We start from the raw sequence: 18,762 nt of genomic DNA on the forward strand, positions 1-18,762 counted from the left end.
TACATCTCGCCTTCTCGTTTAGCGCCCTCTATGTTCGTAGCAGCGACCTAGCTATGTGTTGTTACGCTAAACATGTCTGCGTTCGTATCATTTTGCAACAATTCTCTTGAGCTTTTTTTTTTTCATTTTCGTTTTTCCCTGTCGTCTATACGCGTCTATTTCTAAAATACATGTTATCGCATAACATAAATACGACACTTTGTCATTCACCCACAGTTTCATTTTTTGTTTCCTTTCCGATCACATAGTACGATGATATCTTGTATCGTTCGTATCATTTTGCAACGCACCTTAGTAAATTCCTGAAGAGTGAAAAGCGCTAGTAGCAGTTGTTAGCAGTTATTAATTTAACATATAAGACAATAAATTGAAAAAACTGAGAATACGAATCTTGTCAAAGATGACAGTGCGCTGATGCTTCAAATCTATGCCTTTACTCCCTATACCTACGTTAATTTCCCAAGTCAAAATAAAGACTGTTCAAAACTAAACAATTTGTTATGCAACCATCCCTTCCTTGGAGTACTGTGCGGTCACATACCCGTGATGTAAAGACTTTTGGGGACGAGGATACATATGCAAGTTTATAGCGGCTGAGGGCAACATGGAGTAGCAGGAGAGCCGGAAGAAATATGGCTGACTGTAGGACCCAGCAACACAGAAAGCTAAGGAATCACTCGTTCTGCGCGTGAATGGCCACAGAAATGAAGCTAAATGTTTAGTAGTAGATGCATAAGATCTGCTATATGTAATGAAACATCATGGCCGCCATATTGAATGTGGCCATCTTGAATATGTATTCACAGTATAAAAGATAAAGTGGTTCATGTGGCATATGAAGTAGCACTGAAATTTTACCAGGAATACATTGCTGTTAACCATTCTGTAGTAACTATTGTGAGTTGCGAGTAACATACAAGAAGGACGTATATAAACTCTGTGATTGTCTCACTAGTATGACGCAAAACTAGAGCTTGGAGAACTCTGGTTTGTATACAGACCAAAGGAAAAGTGTGTTTACATGATCATTGACGACAGAGAAAGAAGAGACCAAAGGTGAGTCCGTGCTACCTACTGTGTATGCTATTTGCAGGCAGAAAATACGAGAGAAAGCTCATTAGCTAATATCTGCGATATCAGTAAAGTAGTCAAGTAGGATAGAGTAGTTGGTAGGAAGGTTAATGTGCCCTTGATCGGTGAGCCACTGTTGCGGAAGTGCTAGAAAATGACAAGGTATATCCTAATTCATCATTTGGAAAAGTTATTTCTTCCTGTGGGCATGAATATGAATCCCCAGATAATTGTGTCATTATTAGTGTTTGAGTTTGGGACGCGCAACGTGCAGAAGATCTGAAATGTAGTTTTCGGTGAATATTGATACAGTGGTCGAAGAATAACAAACGTTAGAGATAGATGATAGCGTGTCAGGTGAGAACAGCTCTTCTATTTTCATCACACTCTTATAGATACTCTTCACATCAACTGTCCTTCATAGATTGGTATGTATCTTTCTCAGTATACTTCCTTATGTGATGATATATGTTATATATATGTTATTTTCTTTGAGATAAACCACGTCGTAGTTGTACCTTTAATCGCCAGGCCTCCATTGTGTCGGCTGTTTTAGCCTAACAACTATCCATGTTTAACACTGCGATATTACCAGCTCTTTGCATGTGCAAATGCTCCTTGTATTTTTTTTCTAGACGTGCATCATGTGCCAACATTATTGCGACAGGTTATTCCGAAGTTTGTTCAAATATCACCTCACGACTTTCTTGCATGTTACTTCTCAACTCACAATAGTTACTACAAAATACCAAAATGGTCAATAAAGTTACTACAAAACGGTTAATACCAATGAATTCCTCGTAAAATTTCAGTGTTATTTCATATGCCACATGACCCACTTTCTTTAACATTGTGAATTCAATTCAAGATGGCCATTTCCAATATGGCGGCCATGATGCTCATTAAATGTGGCAGATCTTATCATGAATCTACTACTAAACATTTGACCTTAATTTGTGTCCATTCACGCTCGGAACGATTCATTCCTGAGCTTTCTGTGTTGCTGGGCTCTACGGTCAGCCATACTTCTTCCGGCTCTCCTGCTTCTCCATGTTGCCCTCAGACGCTATAAATTTGCAAATGTACATAGTTTTACACCCTTTTTCATGTCTGATACATGTCGTTCGGCAACTCAAGTGCCCCATTCGGACCCTTCCCTGGTGAGTGTTAGGCAAAGTAAACAACATTATTGTATTTCGAAAGTGGAGGCCTATTACACCAGGAAAGAAATCAATTTTTGAATTGGAAATTGGCTGTTCAATAGGCCTACATTTTAAAAATATTTTACAGATATAGCCTACAACTTGGGAATTGTCATACCGTACTGTCCGAAAATCTTTTAGACCTACCGGCCCCTTGAAACTATAATGGACCAGCCTACGTATAAAGCTCCACAACTCCACTATGGCCAGTCCGCCCCTGGCAGAGATAACTCTTTTCTTATAAAATGGTTTTAACTAATGCGTATAATCACTGATATCAGATCCTGTTACTTCCTTTACCATAAAGTTTAACACTGTCTGTAAACTTCTAGCAGCTATGATTATAAGTTGTGTAATTTCACGAATGTTGAATATCTGTAATATTTCCTTCAATTTCTACTTATAACTCCAAGGTTCGATCGCATGATATAAAGCTGTCTTCTCTCTCTCTCTCTCTTTTACACACAAAACCTAAGAATTTGTGTGTTAGTTAAAAACAAGAGATATCCATGCATAATGTTTGATTCCTGTTATGTCCGAGATAGCTGATAGACAAGCATCCCAGAACAGGTAAATATATTCAGCATTTGTGCTATGATATGTGGCACATTTGTGCGAAATTAATAATAATGTGCCTTATGCAGAGTCGTTCTGAGGCGTGATTAGTGCCACACTAAAGACTTCGACTAGCATATGTTTCCTGCAGTAGTATGACGCCAATCATACTTCGAAACGACTCTGCAAATGACCCAATATGATTAAATTGCTTACCCACAACAAAATCCTGCTCCTTTTGCTGAAGCGGCTTTTCGTATGTTTTATATATTCTACAATTTACTTCTAAGATATTTATCTATTTCTATACAATTTATTTCATTTGTATAAATTTATATTTCTCCTCTTATAACACACTTGTTCAATACTTGCGCTATCACATTCACAATTAATATATCACACTGTAATTTGAACTTCTTCCTTACGCTGACTAAACGAAAATAAAATCACTTTCAATTTATTCCTATTAAAAATCATTGGCCAAAAGTATTACAAGTCCTCCCCGCTGGTCTAATGGCTAGCACACGAACCTTTGGTGCACGGGATCCTGGGGATCGATTCCTAGTAAGAGAGCATTGAACGACACTGGTTTGAATTTCACGTTAAAACTATAGGTCCACGTCTTATGTAACCCCGCCGACAATAGAGGACGCTAAACGACAATCAATCAATCCACAGTATTGCAAATTTCAGCTTCATAAACAACCCATGTCTTGTGGAACTGGTTAAATTTATTGGGCTTTATGCAGTCATTCAGACACGTGATTAGTGATATGCTAGAGTTCGACTAACATATGTTTCCTGCAGTAGTCAGGCCTTTAGTATGGCGCTAATCATATGTCAAAACGACTCTGTGTAAGGCCCATTTTATTAAAGCAGCTTTATAACAAAATTTCAGTATTAACGTGTCAGGTGTTTCTATTTAGGGACAAGAAAAAAACATTTTTTAACAAATGATAGCTCTATCCACGTAGATTCAAAATGCAGAAACAATAAGAAACGATACAATACTGACTGGAATTATTTTAAAAAATATTCATTCAGTCAATAGTTTGGGCTGTCACAAAAATAGGAAAGTTAAAAATTCCAATTAATTGTAACAACTCAATCACGAGTAGAAATTGAAGGGGAGGGCACGCCATTAATCAGCCCATTTCATAGGTTTCCAAACTCAGGAACCCGGGTTCGGGCTCAATAATTAAGTGCGAGCCCGAGCCCCAATGAAGTAAGTCAGCGTGAGAGCCCAACTGAGGGTAGTGAGCCCGAGCGCGAGTCCAACTGAGGGAACTGAGCCAGAGCACGAGCCCAACTGATGGAATTGAGCGCCAGCCCAGTTAAAAGAAGTAAGCACGAGCTCGAGCGACCCAAGTACAAAAAAGGTCATTTATGAACCAAAATAATTCCATCAAGTCTTTTTCTATCTGATCTACTGCATTCTCTTGGTTCTCAAACTGATTGTTTGTGCAGATATCAGCGCTCTTAAGATTGTCATTTGCTGGTGAACGACGAGAGTGACTGTATACCAACACTCTTTTAACATGACAGTGCAGACAGTTTTTATCTAAAAAGTCTCTAGCACAGGTAGGACAACAATCAGCATACTCGCTTCCAAATGTAGCACTATTTCTACCCGGAAACTTTCCTCGGAAACATAGAAATATTATTTTCATTTGCATTATTATTTGTAATAAGTATGTAGAAGTACACAAGAGAAGTTGTCTACTGCAATTTAATGCAAGGAAGAATATGACCTATCTATAATCTTGGTATGACACCAACTTTTCATCATTCTAGGCGACATACCAGATGTTTTAAATTTTACTTCCCTCCAAAAGTGGTCGAACAGCAAATTCCAAAATAGTTGTTAAGGAAGCTTTGTCCTCCCTCGCGTGCCCCGTTTTCGCGAATTAAATTGCTCCTCGCCGTCGCAGTGGCAGTCGGCCCTCTGCCTCGTTTACCCTCGCCGTCACGAAGGTAGTTGTTCATCGCCCTCGTGCTGGAAACTTGTCCTCGCTCTCGCGCATCCTCACCCTCGCCCCCGCGAAGGGAGTTGTCCTCCCTCGCTCGCCCTCGTGCCGGAAGCTTGTCCTCGCCCTCGCGAAGGAAGTTGTCCTTTCTCGCTTGCTCTCGTGCCGGAAGCTTGTCCTCGCCCTCGCGAAGGAAGTTGTCCTTCCTGGCTCGCTCTCGTGCTGGAAGCTTGTCCTCGCCCTCGCGTCATTGTGGGCGAGATGAAAATCTTTGCTTGAATATATTGTGATAATGGACAATTTTATTTGACATTGTCACTTTTTTAAAAGAAAGATTCTCTTTCGTGTAACTCACTACAGTATACAAGTTAGTTTTCAGTGTGTATTGAAGAGGGGGAGAGATTACAACGTACGACAGTCTTTGGTTTCTACCCAATGAACAAAACCTTTTTGTGAAATTCAGCCCGGGCAAAGGTTTCCAGCTTTCCCCGCCACTGTCTACAAGAACGTGGTTTGATTAACCCGTTATAACGAAACCTGTGTGACTGATAGCTACACAATATGTTGGCAGTGAGTGAGTGTTCATTTTAGTACTGAAGCTGCCCTCAGGCAAACCCCGCAGGCATGGCTTCTGCTGGTGTCTGTACATTGTAACATTGTGTTTGAAAAAACAGATACAAGGTCAGTTGCTTAGTTCTTTGTAAAACAATTGATAAGGCGTTTTTTCTTTTAAACAAATCATATTTGCCAAGTTATTGTTTGCAGCCTCTTTGTTCATTATAAAAACAATATATTCAGATTCAGGGAAGGCCGCAGGAATTGTAATAGAAGACTGAAAAAATATCTTTATCATTTAGATCGTTTTATCATTATTATTATTATTACATACTATTATCTGAGCTCCTTCGTGGCTAAGCGGTTAGCGTACGCGCCTTTGGCGTGGGAAGCCCGGGTTCGATTCCCGGCGGGAGCTCATGTGGTTCGGATTCCACGTTAATCAGTAAGTCCACGTCTCATTTGCCTCACTGCTGAAAGGGGCGTTAAACTGAAAATCAAGTCAAGTAAAATTAATACAATGAGAAAGTTTTCAACTGTTTTGATGTATGCAATTCTACGTTAAATGAAACGACATAATAATGGATGCATCGTCAGAAATACAGTATCCATTAAAGCAAAATTTTCGAAGAGAGTTCGTCTCAAGATACATACACATATTGAAAGTAGGTGAAAAGGTGCGTAATGGAGAAATGCTATTTTATCGCGTGTGAACTTGAGGCTTCTAGAAGAGCAAGTTCTGACCACATATATTAACATCCTTGAGTATCATAATATTGAAACCCAGCCGCAAATCCAGGATATGACCAAGGGAGGGACTACACCATGGTTTGTCACTTTATCCTGTGTAAAGAAAGTAGGATTGAAACCCATTTTATATATTGTATACCTGAGCGTCAAGGTGGGGCAATAGCCCTCCCCTTGGATCCGCGCCTGTTGAAATCAATTCATATTTCATAATATTCACAGACGGCATGATCAAGCACTGAATCTATTGAAAACTTACTACGTAATAATTGTCGAGAGTCTGCATTTTTCCTATTAAGCTCATAGTATAGGCTATCATATAAATTGTCACCCATGTAGTTGAGTTGAGTTGATTTTTAGTTTAGCGTCCCTTTCAGCAGCGAGGCTATATGAGACGTGGAACTACTGATTAACGTGGAATCCGAACCACATGAGCTCCCGCCGGGAATCGAACCCGGTCTCCCACGCCAAAGGCGCGTACGCTAACCGCTTAGCCATGGAGGAGCTCCCACCCATGTAGTGTGCTAATGTAATTCATTATAAAAAAATATTTCGTTTTAAAACAATATGAAACGATTAAGGACTCGAACTGGCCAGTAGAAGACATGCAACTTACTAAATCGCCTCAACCCACTTGGCTACACACTTAGGTTATATTCTTCACCCTTTTCCCATGCTATCTAAAGTATAGGCTAATCTTAAATTCCCATTGCCGATTCGGGTTTTCTAACAAGAATTATTATGTTGCAACTTAATTTGGAAGTAAAATTCTGACTTAAGTAGCATTTAAGAACTTTGCAGTGTGCATTAAAATGATGACAGAAATACAGTGAAATCTCAGTTTCAAATTTCATGGCTACCTTAATTCCAAATACCTATGTTGTCATTTCTTTCAAAGTGGGTAAGAGCCGAAAGTTGCAATTGATCTCAAGTTTTCGCTTCTATCATTTTTAATTCCCATTATTTGTTCATAAAATTTTAAAGAAACATTAGAACACACACACACATACACACAAGAAAAAATACATAACAAAAACGAAGTTATTGCGGTAAAATGTAAGTTACAGTATAAACACCATTTATTTTGGATACAATTGTATATACGAATTCAATTTCAGAAACAACCCCATGCCGTAAGCGTCGGAAGACCACCGATGGGGAACTAGCAACATCTCGCTAAATATTGGCGGCTCCGCAGCGACGATCCACGGTGGGACCATTTCTGTTTTGATAATTATACCACCAGTATCCTACTAGCGACAGAGACGCGGCGAAACGCCAACCAAAAAATTATTCTCCAAAAATATGTTAAATTGCCTATATGCGTGATTTTGTTTATATTAAGATGAGTTTAAAAAATATAAAACACGGAAACAAGTATTATCACCTGTTTCCTTTACCTCTATTCTCAATTGTCTGTGTGTTTGAAATAAGGCATAATTACAGACGAACATCTACTGGCAATATTTAAAAAATACTAAATTATAGTTTTAAAGAATAGAAATGTAGTAGAAGTGATTCGAACCCGCGATCCTCTTCTTCGAAAACCGAAACACTACGTACTGTGCGACAAAGCCAACATGAAATACGAACTACAACGAATTTACAGTGTGTGTGGATAATAATAATGTATGCAATTGAAAAGAACATAAAAATTGCTCGTTCCTTCCAGCTCGACGGCATTATACATATCTAGGTGCTTTCTGCAATATTTCTCGGCAATATTTGTTGATCTACATCAGTGAAGAGAATTGTTTGTATTACGAAAAGGTACTATAAACATTGTCGAATGGATTTGGTAGGACTCAAATTGCCAACAGTACGAAGTGAAGACTCAGAAAATAAGAAGTGACTTCATTACCAATACGCTAAGAACACGACTGCTAGAGAGTGATTTTGGTGTTGGTGTGACGCGTATAAAACGTATGCTTAAGGATTGTCTATGTACAGCAAACAAGAAGAGATGTACCAGTAGAAAAGTTCTATTTATATAGTTATCTCTCTCTCTCACTCACTCACTCTCTCTCTCTCTCACACATACACACACACACAAACATATTATATATATATATATATATATATATATATATATATATATATATATATATATATATATATCAATGTATTTAAAAATGTGAGAGTTTATTGTTTCTTATAGTATTGCTATTGTCCTAAGCTTGTTTCGGATCGAGCCACCAAAAGATGCTGCCTACCTCTCTATTGTAATGAACTCTTTGAGATTTGTCCCAAGGTTATGCGGGCTAGTCTAAAGGAGACGCACAGTGGTACGAAATGCCTGAAACGTGGCCAAAAATGAAAATGGAAAATTCTTATCTGGTTATTTTTAAGTATCAGGTTCGCTACAGTAACAATTGGTTTTCTAAACTTCGCCCATTGAAACGGCCAGCCGTTTGTACCAGAGCTAGTATTGGAAGTGAAAGTGAAGCTACTTTTGTGCATCTCATAATACCTAATGCGCGCGAGAAATATAGCTCGAGTTTCATATGAAAGTTTATTGCACACTTTTCGGATCTATTTAAATCAAAATGGACGTTGTTCCAGAAGGTATGTAAAGGATTATAAGACACATACTACTTATAATACGTTAGTTATTATACATTCGTTTCCATTAATGTTTATATAAAAAAAAATGAAATTGTTTCCAAGTGAATTAAAACAGGAACTCAACAATTATATATGACGCCCCATTCTGCTAAATTTTTTATTTACGCATAATCTATGATCGATTTACTACAAGGATTCGATAAAAACAGCTGCGCCTTTTTTTGTACGTTGCGATTGAATAAAAAGTTGCATTTAATGAATATTTAAGTATTTTGTTAATGTTAAACAAAAAGTAAAAAACAAAGCTAAAATTAAAAAATAAGTGAAAATGATGTTTACAAGGTACATGCAAATAAGATAGTGAAAGGCACCAAATAAAACTAGAAAACTACTTCAGTATAACATAGAAAAGGATAGTTGATGTATGCATATTTTAATTTCCATTATTTTATGATTCATATGAAATATATATAATAAATTGAACTGAATAAAGGTAAATAATTTAGTAATACAAAAAGTGATTATTTGACAATATTAATTATATTAATTTTAGGTCCAAAAGATGAAATAATCCAATTATCGAAAAAAAATATTTGTTTTAATGAAAGACCATTTGAAAAGCGACCTACAAATCATAATTGAAAATTTGGAACATCACCTCTCTTCGAGAAGTGGGCGTTGCATTAAAATATGCGACGATGTGAAGACAGACATCGCATCTTCATTTTATAGAATGAGGGACAAATATCAAGAGCAAAATAGAAAGGATGACTTTTTTCTTTTACATGAATAATGAATGGCTAACTGTTATGTTATCGTTTTTGTACATCGTAATACTGCTAAGACATCAAGGAAACAAAAAGATCGACCACCTTCTTCGGATTTTTTATCTTTGAGCGAATGTTCAAAGCGAAGAAGAACTGAAGAAATTCGCAATAATAATGACGTTAAGACATTTGCTTACGCTAAGCTAATGAGTATTCGCTCTTCCGGAAAGTTGAGTACTTCAAAAGTTGTCAAAGACGTGTTATCTTCAAGTCCGTCGAGAGCAGAGAAGTATATGAAAGCTGTGACATCAATGTCTTCACACACGGATGTGTATACCAATGCTGAAATGCCAGCTCTTTTTCTTGATATGGGAATATCAAGAAGAAAATTCCTAACGTTGGAAAACACGGCACTGGCAAAAGGTTCTAAATTGTACCCATATACTGTATGTCAATGTATTAATTTCATTCGCTGTATTGGATCCACCATATTCAATTTTTCCATTTTGATATCAAATTTGTATTCAGTGATGTGAAAAACCCTAGTATACAATTTTTTCTACCTTATTCTACTTTTTCTCAAAATGTGATCCGCCATATTGGATTCGCCATTTTGAAGTTTTCAATTTGGATATCAGGTTCGTGATCAGTGAGGTCAAGAACCACAGCATGCCCATTTTTGTGTACTTTGAAAGAGATTTTGAATTTTGGCCACGTTTTTAGCATTTCCTACCGCTGTAAGACGGTGAAGATGAAAAATGAATGAAATGGTGGAATGAAGAAAGTGGGAAGAAACGGGAGAACCCCGAGAAAACCCATGCACACGACGTTTGCCCACAAAATTCACTTGGCGCCAGCTGGGATCGAACCAGGGACCCCATGAACCAGAGATGAACGCTCTACCACTGAGTCACCGTGGCCCCTGCCTCTCTATAGTGTCACAAGCTGCCATAACAATATACAAAACATATATACTCTGCAGTCTCTAACCTGTGATACTTATCTTCACCAACAATTAAGCTTGTCACAAGTGCAGATTGCGAACTCAGAACATCTGAAAACAGTAAGTATGAGCGCGAGCCGAGTTAGAGGTAATTTACCCTATTCGAGTTTCAAGCCAACTCATTGTTTTTGAGGTTAAGTTTGGAGTCGAATCAAATATGATAGTTAGCTCGTCCGTGCACTCGTTTTCACTGGTTTTGAAATCATCACCTGATTATTTGGAAAACGGAAGCTATGAGAAACGTTAAGCAGTAATGTAGAACAGTTTTAATGTTGTTCACGAGAGGGGATAATCATAGCATCTCACCTATCTCGATAACGAGAGTAGAATAATTTTTTACAAGACATTTTCGTAGAATCTTGTCTTGTGCACAAATATCACTATTTACTTACTATCAAGGCAGCCCAAGCCGAAGTCCAACCTGGACCGAAAAGTTTTGAACGAGTTTGGCCGGCGCACGATACTTTCTAATCATTTTTGGCACAAGTCGGAATCATGATTCTTTGGAACTCAAACCAGGAACCTCGTGAATGACATCTTTGCCTCCTTTCTCGACCATGGAAGTCAGCAGTCAACCAGTAAACAAATACTGTACTTTTTAGTATTCGCGAAAAACAGCCCACCTTTCATGTTTATACGCGGTGTTATAATAGGAAAGAAGAAAGATAGGAGGATATATGAGAGACAGTAACGAAAGTAAAAAATTGAAAGACGAGAAAATTCTTTTCAATTTTCTCCTTGTTCCCTTTCTTCTTATCATTATTATTGGTATAATTGCAGTGCAGTGAACATTAAAGTCCCGTATGATCCTTCGTATCCTTGTGCCTCATGTCTTCTTCCCACAGTACTTATAACTACACTCAGAATTTGCTTCGTTCTGATGGACTCGACTTCAGTTGGAGAATCTTTTTCGAGTCGAGTCAAGTTTCAATAAAACTTGCTCCACTTTGCATCTGCCCATCCCTAGAAAGCAGGGTCAGCAGCAGATACGAGCTACATGTTTTCAAACTACTAGACAAGAGCAAGGGCGGATCCAGGGGAGGGGGCGATCAGGACGATAGCGTCCCAGAAGAGAAAACGTTCTTATTTTATGTATTAATAAAACCTATCACAGAGTTTAGAGCTCTTAAAAGTAGCTCTAAGTAGCAGTATTACAACCCACCGCGCCCCCAGAAGTCCAAAGTAGATCCGCCTCTGCACAGGAGTATGGATGAATAAACACTTATTATTCACATTCAGTTTGCACATCTCAACAAATAAATATTTTCATTCACTTCCATTTACTACTGAATTCTACTGAACTGTAATGACTTTTTATGTTTAAAAATAATTATTCATTTTTCAATAATTGTAAATGTATAAGTTCAGTAATTCACAACGAGCAGACTCAACTAGAAGTGTTTTGTAACGAAGAAATAACAACATGAACTGTGAAATCTCTTTTCACAAACTGTCGAGATTTGCGAGTCGATAAACTTTACTCTTTTGGTTACCGATTACCTCGAAACCCCGGTAGCCAGAATTAGCCCAGGATAGGGGACTTATATTAAGAAAATGACAATCTCAGCAAAATGTAGAAGTCTGTTAGTCTGAGAGAAAAAAAAAAGAATGAAATCTCTAATTTCTAGTTCTGTTAGTCTTGTAGCTCTCAGTCCGTGCCAAAGTACTGACAGAAATATGGCCAATGAATTATGGTTATTTTGTAGAGCATTCCGCTTTCATATCACAGGAAATTAATCTTCCGGCTTGCTTGGTTGTGAAAAATTATATAGTATATTGCTATACTATGTAAAGTATGTGTACTGTCGTTGATTTGTGATGACAATCAGAAACAGAAGGTAAATTACAGTAATAGTTTTCTGTTAATAGTTTTACATTAAAGAGGGAACGGAAAACCTACTTTTATTATAACATTTTTGGGCTTAAAATTTCTATTCGGGTTCACACCCTTCCCCTCAACATTGGATACGGAAATGGAGAAAATACTTAGAATTTGATTGTTGATTCCAGTATATTTCAAGCATGTTCTCGGACCTGGGTCTGTGTGATATGTCGATATATCGCTATCGTCGATATCTATATTATCAAATATCAACATTCGATATCACAAATATATGGACATGAATATATCATTTAAATTTTCGATATCAATATTCGGGGGGAAGTGAGGTATAGGGGGCTCCTAAGACTTGCGATGGATAAAGAAACAAAAATTTACTTACTACAATAATGTCTTCTAATCATAATTTTTTTATCACCACAAATTGCAATGTAAATATATCCATTTGCAAATTTGCATTATATGGTGTAATTTCTTAGCCGCCTGAACTTTTCTATTCCCAAAAAAAAAAAAAAGAAAAAAAACGCACGTGTAAAAGCAAGTACTTCGAACTTTGAAATATAATTTATCATAAGAAAGTTTTTGTTTCTCTCTCTTGGAGATTTCCATCCCTTTTGGCCTTTAGGATCGCTCATTGACAAAACGTGCACACATGACCGCCATATGGAAACATGCTCTTAGGCAGAGTCAGAGATTTTGAAAAGGAAACGATTTTTTAATAATAATAATAATTATTATTATTATAACAATGGGGGTTTACAAGTAGAGTCCCATCTCTTTATCTCGCATGGGAGGGCCGCAAGTCTGCTACACCACTGGTGTCCCTTGTTCTGTGTTTATCTTTTTTTTCGTTTCGTGTAGATGTTTGTTTTTATGGTGTTAGGCTTTATATTAAACCTTTATATTATGTAGTTTTTTCTTTTTTATGAGATTCTTTTTTTTGGGGGGGGGGGAGAGAAATGCTTTCCTCTGGTATTTGTTTCTTGCCATTCATCTTGTTTGAACTGCTTAAGAAAGATCATGTTGTAACTTTTGATGTCATCCACTTCCGTCATGATAATAAAATTCTCATTCTTAACAATTTGTTTTATTCTCTTATTTGCAGTTTGCCACACTGTTATATTTATAACAAAATTGAGGTTTGGTCCAAAGCCTTTCGAATTCTCAACCAACCCAACGTCCGATCTTTTTGGGTTGCCTGCTATTGCAGGAAAAGGAGAATTGCAGGTGGTAATGCACTTTAGGAGTCGTGTGTACACATTGAGTACCTTTCAAGTACCATAGACGATTATAGACCTGGTTCAGGGTACTTCTGTTTCGGGGCTTTCGCTATTAAAGCAACAAACAATAAATATATACACTGAGTTCTTCAGAAACAAAATAATTTTGATTTATGACATATGCAAGAGAACTATGTGAATAATATCGAAAAGTGGAGAAGATAAAACTCAACTTCTCTCCACAGAATACCGCACATACGCACGTGATAGAGTACTGAATGCCAATATCTGTAGTAAAGAAAACAGAAATATTACCTGAATATGGTGTATTTATTGGATAGTTTTCACAAAAATAAATAAATATGTCAACTCTCAAATAACTTCATATCTCACATACGATATATGCAAGGATAGCGGTATGAAAACAATTATTATGCCTTTATTAATATATGGCTTTCTCACACTTCATTCTTGAATATACACAACATTGTAACGATCACTTTGGGGGGCGGGAAATGGAGATAAGACAAGTACGACTTCTATATAATATGCTGGTCTAGTAAAGATGATATTCACTATAAGAAATGCTGGTAATATATCCTATTAATGCTGTTGACTGGTTCATGCAGAGATTGTGGCGTAATGGTAAGCAATTAGTAATGTGTGCTTTATACATAACTTTAACTGATTATTTCTACAGGGTACAAGCATGCACTAATTTGAAAACTAGAAGCATTCTCCGCGTTGGGTTTAGCGTGGCTTGTCAGAAGGGAATTTCCTTGTAGATCACCTTCGATCATTTAAGAGATTGCCAGACAATTTATAAAGTGCTACTATAAAGCAGACAAATGTTAATTGCACTGCGTTGACTTAAACAGTCCTGGCAACATCAGTCTAGATAATTATGCACTCTTTCTTGGGATAACTGCATTTGCACAGTCGGAAATTGACAGTTCCAAACAATTTTAATGTAAAATGGAATACAATTATCGTAGAGCCATATGTTCATGCAAGCAAGAAAAAAGCTCGTAAAGAAAACGTTTGGCAGTTTTAAATAAATAGGTTGGTTGCCTGACCTCGCGTGTTTCACATTATCAAAAGCATTACTGTTTTCATACCAGCCGGCTGGCGGCAGTAAGTCAGCGAAACGCTTATATTTGTTTCCAGAAAATAAAAGTGCAGTTCGTACAAAAACACCTCTTTTTAATGAAGATTCTTGTAATGTTAGTCTTTTGTAACAAATTAAAATATTAAAGATAAATGTTCACTAAAGTGTCTTATATATTTGTGGGGAAAAACAGAGTGGTTTTCCTTGTTTGCTGCTACCCTGAGAATGCCCAAAACATCCCAAAATTTTTCACGCAAAAAGCTGTTTTTTTTTCTTTCTTTTTTCGAGCCCTCGCATCTCTAGTTCTACAACTAACAATTTTGGAGATCTGCAAAATAGCAATAAAGCCTTTCAAGAACCCCCTTTTGTTCTGTTAGAGGTTGCATTTACAGCTTAAGATACAAGGATGATATTTTTACAAAACTTCAATGTTCTTCTAATAGTTTCAGAGATCTGGAGAACGCCCAAAAAAATCTTCAAGGCTTCCTTTCTACCCTCTAGGAGTCGAAACTTGCAAACTTCCGTCTTACCTGTATTCTAGAATACGATGATATTATTTCTACAAAATCTCTATGTTCTGCTCTCAACACTTTCAGAGATCTGGACACCATCACAAAAACTTTCACCCTTGTTTTCCTTATAGGCGTCGAATCTCCATCCTCCTGCCTTATCTGCAATCTAGAGTACAATGAAGTTCTTTCTGCAAAATTTCAGGATTCCACTCCAAATAGTTTCGGAGATTGAATCAGTAGATTTGCTCCCATAGATCTGAAAGCTGAATCAAGTTCTTCCTTTCTTCATTTAATTCCATTATTATTAGCTAGGAGCAAGGTATCCATCATAATGTTATGTTTGAAGTAGGGACTATTATATTTTATTATATACAAATTGAACTTTTTTTAAAATTTTCCAATCTTTACCAAGAAAAAAAAATCTTTTCTGGAGGTTCAAACCTTCCGGAAATTTTGTAACACTAATCAGAAAAAAAAAAAAAAAAAAAAAAAAAAAAAAAAAAAAAAAACGCAATATTCCATCAATGTCGATTTTTTAAACTTTTTATTTATTTACGAAAATAAAATTGTGAAACATTTTTCTTCCATCCTGAGGAAGTGGTAAAGTGAATTTTTTTTACCCGATTTGAAGCAGTAGGGATTCTGTAAAAGTCATGTTATGTTGAAATCGAATATTTTTCATGAATCATGAAACTTCTTTTTTAAAATCGGTACGTGTGTGTGGGAGGGGAAGTTAATCCGCCCTTTATTCTTCACTGATTTTTCAAAAATTCAATCCAGAAAAAATAACTTTTAAGACTAACAAAAAATATGTGTCATATTACTTTAAAATCGAACTATTTTGTACAGAATTTATACTGACACACAATTTTTAATTGTGAGGATGTAAATTTCCCTTTTGAGTCTTCGCAGACTTTAGATGTAGGGATGATCGCAATGCTCCAAAGAAACTATAGTTATGTTTTGCCATAATCGAATAATTTTAACCTAGTTTATACTGCAAATCTGTTTTGAATGTGTTTGTAAAAACTTGCAACGTGAGGCGGACTTTCACCTTATATTAATGGGTTCAACTACAATAATAGAGTCAATTCTGCAAGTTGACGAAAGATATATATTCCAGGTTTCATTAGACTCACTGAAGTATTACTATTTATCATAGGACAGACACAGAAATACTGATGGAATCAAATGGTAGAAGCTGTACTACGCTTAAGAAACTTATACATGAACCAACAAATAAGTGTTAGGATAGGGGAAGAACTGACGGAAGAGAGTGCCATTGGAAGGGGAGCACGACAAGGATGCTGCCTCTCGCCAACACTATTTAATGTGTATCTAGAAGAGATAGTGAAAAAGAGCCTACATGATGATGATGGCATTTCGGTAGGAGGTAAAATGATTAGATGCATAAGATTTGCAGACGATATGGCGCTTGTTGCAGAATCTGAAAAGAAAATCAATAAAATGTTAGAAAAAATGAGAAAGGGCTTTGAGGAATATGGGATGAAAATAAATGTTAGAAAGAAAAAAGCCATGGTGATTGGAACGAAGGGGTCTGTGTCAAATATAAAAGTAGGAGGGGAGAAAATTGAACAAGTGAATAGTTTTCGATATCTGGGTAGTATTCTTAGTAATAACATGAAGTGCGAACGTGAAATAAAAGCAAGGATAGGAATGGCGAAAGAAGCCTTTAGGAGGAAGAAAAGTCTGTTTTGTGGGACCTTGAATAAAGAGTTGAGAAAAAGACTCATAAAATGCTTCGTGTGGAGTGTTGTACCGTATGGGACGGAAACGTGCACATTACGTAAAGGTGATGAAAATCGACTAGAAGCCTTCGAAATGTGGGTGTGGAGAAGAATAGAAAGAATTAGTTGGGTCGAGCGGAAAACGAATGAGAGTATGTTAGAAATGGTGGGTGAGAAAAGAACACTTTTAGATATTATTAGGAAGAGAAACTGGTTGGGACATTGCCTAAGAAGAGATTGTATCAGAAGGGACATCCTAGAGGGTATGGTGGCGGGAAAGAGAGGGAGGGGGCGAAGGAGACTACAATTAATGGATGATATAAAAACAGAAAGATCATACGCGAAGACGAAGAAGTTAGCGGAGAACCGGAGAGCATGGAAGCTTCTCAGCTGCGGCAAGTGACCTGCCAATAAAGGCAGAATACCTATGACGATGATTACTACGCTTGCTTCAATTAAGGAATGTGTGAAGGATTCATTGCTTCCTTTTGTACGGAACTGCAACAAACTGAATGACGCTTCTTTTAGCTTAGCTTAGCTACTGCACTACAGTAAGGAAGTTCGATTCCTTACCAGCAATCTTATTACCTTCATTGCGAAGAAAGGCTAGAGAACTGAATACTTGTCCAATCTGTACGACTGGATACTCTACAGAAGAGAAAACCTCATATGGTTCGGATTTCACGTTAAACTGTACATCCATGACACATACAGCACGGTGCTGAAAGAAACTCGTAACTACAAATCATCCAACGAACCAGAAGACTAATTGAAATTCTTTCAAGATTTCAAGGTTATGCGTCAGTGAACTGCTTATTTAATCGCTGCTGAAATGGAACAACATTTGAAGAAAATCAAAGAAAATTTTCTACTGATTAGTTGTAGAGCAATTCCTGAGGCTAGGATTGCTCTTGCCAACAAACAGTGATTGTGCAGTTTGGTGTTCTATTCTTTGTTTAAATTTGTACTCTAAGATCTGTTACAAAAGAAAGATTTCAAGTTGTGTCTTTCTTTCCTAACGTAGCATGTATTGTTTTTATGTATTTATCTTACCTGGCAAATCAGTGTATGGTCAAAAAGGATGGGATTATGCTACATTTAGCGGAATTAACTCCGCCAAAATAATTTAATCACTGCTTAGTAACGGAAAAAGTACGAGCCTGTTGAATTTTATCTAGGGCTAATTACAGATTGAGGCCTTAAACCTTACCCACTCATTTTACTAACTAGGGATGATTCCATTCTAGGACTAAGTACCTGGGGAAAACTTATATATCGTCTGAAAGCTCTTGCCAAGAGAAGTACGAAACCGTTTTCAAATTACGGGCAAACCCGCAACCTGACAATATAAGGGGACAGTTTTTTGGTGTTTGTGACCCTATGTATTGCATATGCGACAGAAGTAAAATTAAATGTTACAATGCAACACGCGTAAGCGCCTGAGCGCATCATGTGCCTTTTTCGCTCATGCTAGAACATAACTCGAGCAAGCGTTTGATAATATCGCTTTACACCCAGACATACCTATTTGGTCAGTGTTGCCAACTAATTGTAAATACAATGCGGCAGATGGTTTTTGTACCACTGGGTATATATCCATGAAACGTGGCATAAACATCATTCGTCACTAGAAAAGTATACTGTGGACGAATTCCTCTTCCAAGGAGCCCACTTTGTCAGTGTTGCCAACCAACAGTAAAAACGAGAACGTGTAAAGCAGGTTTCGTGCGATGAGACGTTAATGCACCAAGGTTGGCAGAAACATCACACGAAATACCATTCATATCATTAGACAATATAAAAATATCACGAAGCTGGTATACTACTATTTAAAGAACTTCCATTTTGAAAACGTTAGTAATACTGACAGACTGGGGTGCTTGGGGAATGATAACAACCACA

This window comes from Thermobia domestica, chromosome 11 (assembly GCF_964235325.1).
Source record: "Thermobia domestica chromosome 11, izTheDome1.hap1.1, whole genome shotgun sequence".
NCBI lineage: Eukaryota > Metazoa > Arthropoda > Insecta > Zygentoma > Lepismatidae > Thermobia > Thermobia domestica.